Below are 10,927 nucleotides of genomic sequence, written 5' to 3' on the forward strand. Positions count from 1 at the left end.
TCCCAGAATGCAAGGATGATTCAACATATGGAAAAATCAACCAATGTAAGATATCACATTAATAGAATGAAGGGGAAAAAAACACATAATCATCTTAATTAATTGCAATGAATTGTACACCTAAATGGTTAAAATAGAAAATTTTATGTTTTTTATGTGTATATGTAAATTTTAAAAATATTTTTACCATGATTTTTAAAAAGTAAGTAAGTCTTCAAGGAATAATAGGTGTATGTCAAAGAGCACAGAAACTAACTTGTGGAGGCTTCCCATAGGCCAAACCTGGGACAATTTGAGCATCAAAATAAATAATATTTATAATAAAGTGTTATACCTATCAAAAATTCCATATGGATAAATAAACAATGGAAATGAAACTAATATTTGTAGGAAGAATAATGGAATTTAAAAATCGCCATGTGTGAGAGTCATTATAATAATAATTGATTCAGGCAAGAATGATCAGTGGACTTAAACTAATAAGTATGAGTAACAGGATATTTATATAGATTCAATATATTAATTAATTGAAAAGGTTAACACGGTGGGGTGGGGGGAATACAGAGAGAGAGGGAGAGAGATGCAGACACAGGGAGAAGAATAAAACAAAGATGTTAATGCTACATTTGAAGAGTCTGGGAAGGATGAGTGGGAAGGTGTAGTGGAGTAAAGGTTGGAGGAAACACCTGACGATGTGGAATCCCAATGTCAGGCAGCCAGGGCCAAATCCATACCCCCCTAGTGTCAGGTGCCCTGGAGGTTCCAATCCTGCCTTTCCTCCAGGCCCCTTTCCCACTCCCCCACAAGGCCCCAGGGGAATCCAGCTTTTCCCAAGTCAGGGCTCCTCATCCTGTGCCACAACCAGCATATCCAGGATGCCAATCATCGGGTTTCTACCCACCTCCATACCCACCACCTGCCCCTGGTATGGCTACTATGAATCCGTTGCCTCCTGGCATGGTAGGACCAGGGGCAGTGATGGACAAGATGATGCAGAAGAAAATGAAGAAAGCTGATGAAAAGACGCTTAAACACTTTAAGCATGGCAAGCATTCCTTCTCCTCCTCCTCCCCTTCCAGCAGTGACTCTGACTGCATACAGGGTCTGGACCCTTCCCTCAAGTCTCTCCAGTTCTGCTCTCCCATCAAGCTTCAGATGCCATCTTGCACTGGAGGAAATTAGCCCCCTGTCCCTCTACCTCTCTCCTGCAGTCTGAGCCTCACTCTGCTGTTCAGCCCTAACTGGTTAGGGGGAATGGAAAAGAATTGCCCTGGGTTAGCCAAGGCTGTCTTCTCCATGCCTGGATAGAACTTTTAGCTAATAAGTTTTGCTTGTTTTTTGAAGATGGTGAAACCTTTGAGCTAAATGCTGAAAACAAGTCTACCATCTAGAAAATGTGATTTTTTTTACTTTCTTTTATAATATTTGTGGTTGGGGAGATGGTATGGAAACTTAATTATGGGAGAGGGGGAAAAAAACAAAGAACAAACTGCACCTTTTTTGTAATTGTGGCACATTTGGGTGATTTAATGGCAAATACATTTCTGAGTATGCCTTTACTTGATTGCACTAACTGCAAGGCTGCTGGGGAGTGGAGTCCTTTTGTTGATGAGCTCTGAATGCCATTTTGGAACCTAATCTCTACTCCACAGCTCAGTACACTATGTCAGGTCCTCCCCTCATTCTCCAACTCCCAGTCCAAATAAAGTTGTTTCTCTTGGTCTCTGTTCACCTCTGCCATTACCTTGGCTGGGCCTAGCACATTATACTACTTCTGTTGCCCTTCCGCAGACTCTTTAGAGTGCGTCAGGTTTATGATAAGGAACCAGAGCATCAGCAACGAAGACACCACATGGTCTCTATTTTTCTTAAGTGTTAAGAACCTTCATAATTGGTTCAGACTTAGTGTAATAAATCTTTACTGTCTTCATTTTAACGAATGGCTATAGCTCTTTAGCATAAATTTTCATATCTGCTACAGAGGTTCTCACCCCTGGCTGCTCACCACCTATCAGAATAATTTAGATCTTTGGCCCAAATCTACTGAATAAGACTCCTTAAGGATGGGGTTCTACAAATTAGTATTTTTAAGAAACTGTGTGGGAGATTCTGATGTATTACTAGAATTGAGGGCCACTGGTTCACTATGTGCCATTCATGGTACAACATATCAAGATCTGCAGAGCAGGGGAAACAGACATCTAAGAGAATTAATTAATAAAGATAGATGCTACAAAATGCCAGAGAGATATAAACCTAGAAATAACTGGGAAGGGAAGAAAGAGTCAAAGATGACTTCATAAGAAAAGTGGCATTTCAATTACCTCTTGGGCCTTGAGTGTGAAAATATGAGTGGAAAAAATGAAAGAAAGGATTTACCAAATAAATGGCAGAGAGGAGCTGGGAAAGAAATCTGCTTGGGTACAGAGTCAGAAAGCTCAATAGTATATTTGGGGTTCACAGGTATCCCAGAATGATTTCCTGGAAAATTATTTATTGAGGAAATGTGGTGTTCTGGGGCACTGAATCTACTAAGGTGGGTAAGAGTCCCTGTCCTGTATAACCTGCAAGATCCAGTGGAGCAGACAGACATGTGACTATGTAAATAGGTTTATAGTACAATAAAAAGGACCACAGTAAAAACATAAATCAAGCAGTGGGGGAGCAAAGGAATGAGTGACAGTGCCACTGAGAAAGTGAGCCAGGTCTGGGCTGGGCCGCAGGACGGTAGGATTTTTCAGTTGGTAAATAATATCAGCTAAAATTGAGTGTTTATTATGTGCCAGGTACTGAGTGCTTTACATTTATAACTTACGTGATCTTCACAGCAACGCTGTAAGTTAGATACTATGAGTCCCATTCTGTAGATGAGGAAAGCTTGCCAGGATTCCAAATCAGCCACCGTGGATCGAGTCTGTAGTCTTAACCCAAAGGATTTTAGGCAGAAGAAGTAGTTTTATAGAAGCACAGAGCTGTAAAAAGGTTCAGATGTTCCTGAACCTGAATCCCCACTCAGGAACCTGAAAGCAGGAGGAAATGAAGCGGAAGTGGGGGAGATGGGGTTGAAGAAGGAAGTGGACTTGAGAGATGTTTCTAAGGTGTGGTCCGCAGGGCTTGGGGACTTAACAAGGGCCTTGAAGAACAGAGAAGAGCTGTGTATCACTGGCTGTATTACACCTATGACTGGCCCCTGGTGCAGGTTATATGAGATAAATACCTGAGATCTTCCTATTTAAAAAATAATAATCTGGATAGAGGGTATTTGTAATTCTTTGCACCATTCTTAAAACTTTTCTGTAAGTAAGAAATTATGCCAAGAAGAAGAATCAAAATAAAGAATGAAGTTCGAATAAAGACATTTTAGGCAAACAAAAATGGGGAGAATTTGTGATTAGCAGATTTGAAACAAAGGAAAATATTAAGTATAAATTTTAGGCAGAAGAAAAATGATCCAACATGGAACACCAGAGATGCATGAAGGGGTAAAGAATAAATAAAGTGGTAAACATGTGGCTAAGGGTAAATGAGCACTGACTACATTAAATAAGTATAAAAATGCCTTGTGGGGTTTCAAAAATATAAAGTTGAAATAAACAACAACAAAGCATATAAGTCAGAATAGAAAATAAAATTATTGTGCTTGAAGGTAGTTCTATTGTTCAGGTGGATGATAAAGGTTTTGATTAATGTCATACTTTAATAAACTGTAGAATAATTTTAATTTTTAGGGTAACCACAGTAGAAAATAGTATGTAACTTCCAATCTGGGTGCCGAGGGAAGGATGATGAATTTTTTAATTGAATTTATTAGAGTTACATTAGTCAATAAAATTATATAGGTTTCAATACATCATCTGCACATCCAAAAGAAGTTAATAAAAGAAAAAAAATAGAAAGAAAACAGGTGACGCAAACAGAAAGCCCAGATTTGAACCCACATATATTAGTATTCTGGATCAGTAAGTAAATTAAAGACAGAATAAATTAAATAATAAAACCTAACCATAAACTATTCATAACAAATGTAAAGATATAAGAATGTTAAAAGCAAAAGAATGGAAAAATTATATAGCATGTAAAGAACAATCAAAGAAATCTGAAATAATTATTGTATCACCAAACAATATAGAATTAAAGCAAAAATTGTTATTATAAATAAAAGACAGCACCTCAGAGAAAGCTTTCATATCCACTATTACGTGTGACATTTGCTGTTCCTTCAACTGACAGAGATTATTATGGAGCTATAAGTAACATCATGCTCAGTGATAAAAATGGCAAGTTTTCCTTTTAGGATCAAGAATAAATCACTTAGCCAGTCAAGATAGAGGCATAGTAGCGTGGCCTATTGTAGAAAAGGCACATTCTTCGCCTCCTCACACAACCACAGCAAGAATTATAGCTAGGCCTCAAAAGAAATAACACCCAGAACCTTCAGAAAATTGAGCTGTATGGAAGTCCAACAACCAATTATTTTAAAAAGTCACATTCATCTAGATGGGTGGAAGGGGCAGAGAAGCAGAGACAGGCAGAGAGGCAGGGAGTGGCTCAGAGTGGCAGGGAAAGGTGGCATGGAGTGGAGAGGCAGCTGTGGAATGACTGCCCCACATTCATGTGTGGTAGAAAAAATCGAGAGGGATATCTTGGGAGCAAGTGATCCCAGCACCAGGCCAGACCACACAGGCCAGGGTTCCAGCACCAGGGAGATAAATCCCCATAACTTCTGGCTGTAAAAACCAGTGGGGGTTGGGGCTGCAGAAGAAACTGCCAGATTTTCAGGAAACTCTGGTTAAAGGGCCCCCACAGACTTAGAATGTATGCAGACCTACCCCCTCTGGGATTCAGCACCAGGGCAACAGCTAGAAGAGCACCAGTTTTATACAGGGAGTAAGTGAAGTGACTGGAAATAGGGCAAATGCCAGGCAAATATCCAGAAGCCAGGGAGAGTCATTGTCCCCTCTTTAAGCCCTCCCCCAACACAGAACCACAAAGCAGTTAAACAGGTTGACCCACCCCAGTGATAACCTAAGGCTCTGTCCCACACAACTTACAGGTGCCTTTTCTACAATAGATCACACTAGTAAGAAAGGAAATCAAAGCAGATCTACCTAATACATATATAGAAACAAACACAAGGAGGCTGCCAAATTGAAGAGACAAAGAAATATGGCCCAAATGAAAGAACAGAACAAAACCTCAAAAAAAATAACTAAATGAAATGGACATAACCAACCTATCAGATGCAGAGTTCAAAACACTGGTGATCAGGATGCTCAGAGAACTCATTGAGTACAGTAACAACATAAAAAGACCCAGGAAGAAATGAAGTTTACATTAAATGAAATAAAGAAAAATCTACAGGGAACCAACAGTGGAGGGGATGAAGTTGGGATTCAAATCAATGAGTTAGAACATAAGGAAGAAATAAGCATTCAACAGCAGGAAGAAAAAAGAATTCCAAAAAATAAGGATAGTACAAGGAGCCTCTGGGACATCTCCAAATGTACCAACATCCAAATCATAGGGATGCCAAAAGGAGAAGAGGAAGAGCAAAAAACTGAAAACTTGTTTGAAAAAATAATGAAAGAAAATGTCCCTAATTTGGTAAAGGAAATAGACATACAATTCCAAGAAGCACAGAGAGTCCCAAGCAAGTTGGACACAAAGAGGGGCACACCAAGACACAACTTAAGTAAAATGCCAAAAGTTAAAGATAAAGAGAAAATCTTAAAAGCAGCAAGAGAAAAGCAGAGAGTTACCTACAAAGGAGTTATTATAAGACTGTCAGCTGATTTCTCAAAAGAAACTTTGCAGGCAAAAAGAGACTGGCAAGAAGTATGCAAAGTGATGAAAAGCAAGAACCTACAACCTAGATTACTCAATCCAGCAAAGCTAGCATGTAGAATGAAAGGACAGATAAAATGCTTCCCAGACAAGGTAAAGCAAAAGGAATTCATCATCACCAAGTCATTATTACATGAAATGTTAAAGGAATTTATTTAAGAAAAAGAAGATCAAAACTATGAACATTAAAATGGCAACAAATTCACAACTATCAATAACTGAATTTAAAAAACAAACTAAGCAAATAAACAGAACAGGAATAGGATAATAGAAATGGAGATCATTTGGAGGGCTATCAGCAGGGACGATTAAGGGAGAGAATGGGAGAAAGGGTACAGGGACTACGAAGCATAACTGGTAGGTACGAAATAGACAAGGGTATGAAAGAATAGTACAGGAAACGGAGAAGCCAAAGAACTTACACGCATAACCCATGGACATGAACTAAGTGCAGGGATTGCTGGAGGAAATGTGCGTACTGGGTAAAGGAGGAAAAGGAGGAAAATTAGGATGCTTATAATAGCATAATCAATAAAATGTATTTAAAAAAAGAATAAGTCACTTATATGAAAACACAAATACTACATGAAAAGATTCTCAACATCACTAATCATCAGGGAAATGCAAATCAAAACTATGAGAGGTTTATGGTTCATTCCCTTGCTCTAAGTTCATAAGAGGCTCCTTTCTAGAAGTAACCAGCACAGGGATCGCCAGGTGGCCAGTGCAGCATGACCCCACTTGAATTCGGACCAAAGGTTAAATTAGGGAGCAGTTTCTACGTTCCTAAAAAGACATGCAGCATCACATAGATATTTTCATTTATAACCATGAGCAACATGCTGCCTCTTCCCATGTCTCTACCCTAAACTTCACCAAAATGGAGGCACATTTTTAATATTTGTTTTACCCAGTAATAATGACTGTTCCTTTTTCTTGATTTTAAACAGTGAAATAAATACATTATCTTTCTCAAAGAATACCCACAATGAGATCTGACTTCATGCCTGTTAGAATGGTTATCACTAAAAAAAGAGAGAGAGAGACCTAATGCTGACAAGAATGTGGAGAAAAGGGAACCCTCTTGCACTGTTAGTGGGAATGTAAACTGGTGCAGCCCCTATGGAAAACACTATGGCGGTTCTTAAAAAAACTAAAAACGGAGCTACTATATGACCGAGCCATTCCACTTCTGGGAATATATGCAAAGGGCACAAGAACACTAACTTGAAAAGACACCTGCACTTCCATGTTTATTGCAACATTATTTACCAAATATGGAAACAGCCTAAGTGTCTATCATTGGATGAAGGGATAAAGATGTTGCAAAACAAATATACGATAGAATGTAGCCATGAAAGAAGGAAATCCTGCCATTGTGACATCGTAGATGGACCTTGTAAAATAAGTCCAACAGAGAAAGGCAAATAAGTGAATATGATCTCACTTGTATGTGGGATCTAAAAGAAAAAAGAAAAAAGTATCAGATTTTTGGTTACCAGAGGAGTAGGGATTGGAAAACAGTGACCAAAGATATAAACTTCCAGTTACAAGATAAGTTCTGGGGATATAATGCACAACATGATGCCTGTACTTAATACTGCTGTATATTATATAAGGAAGTCGTTACGAGAGTAAATTCTAAGAATTCTCCTCAAGGAAAAAATTCTTTTTTTTTTTTTTTTTTGCTTTCTCTTTTTATTGTGTTTATATGAGATGATGGGTGCCAAGTAAACTTACTGCAGTAATCATTTCACAAAATATATACATCAAATCATTACGCTATATACCTTAAAGTTGTACAATGATGTGTGTCAAGTATATCTCAATTAACCTGGAAGAAATAAAAAGAATAAATCACTAATGTCCACCAATACCAGTTCTGCTCCCTACTGTACTCTAGCCAGCAGACAAGGCATGAAGCGAAAAAAGTACAAAGATTAGAAAGGAAAAAACAAAACTGTCATTAACCATAGATGATCTATACTTAGCAAGCCCAAGAGCATCGATCGGCATGGAGAATTTTAGCTCATAACACTACGGAAGTTTTCACTATCACTTGACGTAGCCCACCCCTATCATTCAAACTCTGTACATACTCATTGAGCAAGTCCTCAGTACTATACATGGGTTTTTGTTAAAGCACCTATGTTGCAGTGAAGCATTTCCCAGTCACCTGGGACAATGGTTAAAAATGCAGATTTACAGGTCCCACCCCAGGTTATGGAATTAAAATATCTACAGTTAAGACCAGTCTACATAAAACCTGGGAATCTTCACTCTTTAAATGTCCCAGTGATTTATTTGTCTACTAAACCATCAGGAAAGATCTCAGAGCTGTGCTGTAATTTTGTTAGTACTAACAATTTCTTAGCAATGATACTAAATAATATTGGTCAATTACAACCCAATAAGGTTCTCCCTTCAAATCCTAATCCATTTCATTTACAGCTTATTTTGACCCATCTGTTTTTGAAATCTCTCTTATTCGATTAATTTCCCTAAGGGCTATGAAGCATATGTTCAAAGTAATACTAGTTTCTCACCCAAAAACACACAAGAAATAAAAACAATATGCAATGTGACTGATTGTGTTTTTTGATAGTATAGCATAAAAAATCCCAAGTAGCAGAATATTTTTAGCAGAAAGGCAATTTAATCTTATCCTTTTCTTATTCTAGATGTAAAATATTTTAGTTCTTTCAAACAGTCCATCAAAGTTGCCTCAAAAAACTACAATATAGTGGAAACTACTTGTTGCGAATCCTAATGTTTGGCCTAGGCTAGGGATCAATTTCCAATTTAAATGTACAGGCAAATAATTAACAAAGCGCTTTAGAAAGCACAGGCTGTGTGATGGAATTTGACCACACAGTGACCCTGACCTGGAGGGCAGCATCGTTGTAACTATTTCTAAGAATTACAACAGGGAGTTCATTATGTGTCTGTCACATCAACAGTTTACAAAATAGCTAACAATGGATTTGACATTAAATTTATAATAGATTTAATCATCAACTCTATAGACAAGTATCTAATTTGACTGCACATAAAAGGAAAATATACATTGCTATTCTCCTAAAGACCTAATGAATTATGAGATTTAAGTATAAATTATTTTTACTTATTTTTAGAAAATCATTTCCCATTGCTTGCCACATGTGTGCCAGGTGAAGTAAATAGCTAATTATCCCCCCCCCAAAAGCACACAAACAAATACATTCATTCATATTCTCCTTCCTTCTCTCTTTCCTTTTCTCTATCTCATACTCACTCTCTCTTTCCCTCTCCCTCCCTCTTTCTTTGTGCTTTAACAGCCAGGATAAATATACATGTAGCTACAGTCTTGAAAGAAGTACCACCAAACCTTCAAGGTTCATGTCCACATTCTCTCAAACTGGATTCTTTCACCGATGGGTAAATCCTCTGGCATTCTCTCTATTCCATTGTGTATCTTGAGGTACTGAGTGAGGGCAGATGCTAGATTTTACTTCACTTTGGACCATGCCTCATGTTCCCCACCTCCAGTGCTTTGCAAAAAGGCATTTCTCAATAAATTACTACTGGTGATCCTGTTAGTCAATGTGCCAATTCATGAAATTAATTTGGGTTTTTTTACCCAGAGTAATTCACATTTCTGTAATATATTCTTCTTTACAAAAAGAATAAAAAGCCAGTTAAGAAAATACATTTTTACCTAAAAGTGAACACAATTACTAAAACTGTTAGAGAAATAAATCCACAGCCCAAAGCCGTGCTGTTCCTGTTCCGTGCGCTACAGACCTAAGCTGCTGCCTTTGCCTCCAGCAGGGCCCTTGCTTGTGTAAAGGCTAGGCCAGACAGACATCTTTTATGGAAATCACCCGGTCTTTCCAACCGGGGAAGAATATCTGAGCCACCCATACTTGGCTTGGTATAAATGATAAAGAAACAAAGAACATTTAAAAATCAAGACTGCAGCATTCAACAACAAGTGACCCAAACTTCCATCTTGAGAATATCAAATAAAACTAAGCTATTATAAAAGAACGTAGAAATAAGTAATAATGAAAGAGGCAAGAATAAAACATTAAAAGCAAAATAAATTTATACATAAAACAACTATTTTTCAAAATTCTTGCTCAGCTTTGGATGTTCCGTTTGCCTCCCAGCTACAAACACATTCTTCTCACACGCTGAGAACGCTGAGGAAAACTAGTCAGCATTCGGAGACTTAACCCACAGCCCCAGCTTTGCGCCTGTGGGCGGCATCGTCAGACAGCCATTTGTCCTCCGGGGAAGTTAGGGGCTGAAATGCAAATATGCAAACAACAGAGTTCTCACTCTAAGATAGCTGGAGAAAACATGATCCGTTTTGCTATTTTTTAAAAAAAAGGAAAAGGGGTGAGGAGAAAGCTTGCCATCTTAGAGATTTGTTAAATACCTTAGTATAATAAAATTTTGAGAGTGAAAACAATGAAAAGAAACAAACACACTGTCCTGGGTAAAATCTATACTCTGGAGAAAAGGTTGATGTATATGTGACAGTTGATTTACCAGACCCTCTAAAGATTTATCGATTTGTCAATCAGTGCCTTGGGGGAAAATTAACAATCCAACTAAACTAATAAATTCTATTCTGAACTAAAATGAATGCAAGAATCAATCCTGTCAAACTTTGTACAGCACCCAATTACAGAAAAAGTATGTCTATCCTTTTGAGGATACCTAAAATGAAAAGCTATTTAACAAAAGAAATAATATATTAAATAATTGACTATATTAAATAAAAGAAATAATATATTAAATAATATAATAATATATTAAATAATTGAAGCCAATAGACATTTTCAAAGGATGGCTTTGACATGCTTTAAAGGAGGTAAGGGAATCTCAGAGATAACTGCATTACTGGATTAAGAACATGATTTTCTTTACGTGAATTGATTTGCTGCCTCTACCACTTAGTAGATGCTCCTGGTTTCCCTAAGCCTCCATTTTGTCACCAGTAAAATGAGGAGACACAGTTTCCCTTAGGGAAATGAATAGTGATAATGAATATAAAGCATTTGACACAATAGCTGGCACACAGTCTGCTTTCTAT

The 10,927-nt window shown here is 37.6% G+C and overlaps 1 pseudogene; it reads left to right on the top strand.

The window, feature by feature from the left end:
• Window positions 1-692: 692 nt before the first annotated feature.
• LOC129083018 (proline-rich protein 13-like) lies at window positions 693-1,182 on the top strand (annotated as a pseudogene).
• The last annotated feature ends 9,745 nt before the right edge of the window (window positions 1,183-10,927 follow it).

The sequence above is a fragment of the Pteronotus mesoamericanus genome, unplaced genomic scaffold (assembly GCF_021234165.1).
Source record: "Pteronotus mesoamericanus isolate MK-2021 breed Mesoamerican mustached bat unplaced genomic scaffold, CSHL_Meso_final scaffold_165, whole genome shotgun sequence".
NCBI lineage: Eukaryota > Metazoa > Chordata > Mammalia > Chiroptera > Mormoopidae > Pteronotus > Pteronotus mesoamericanus.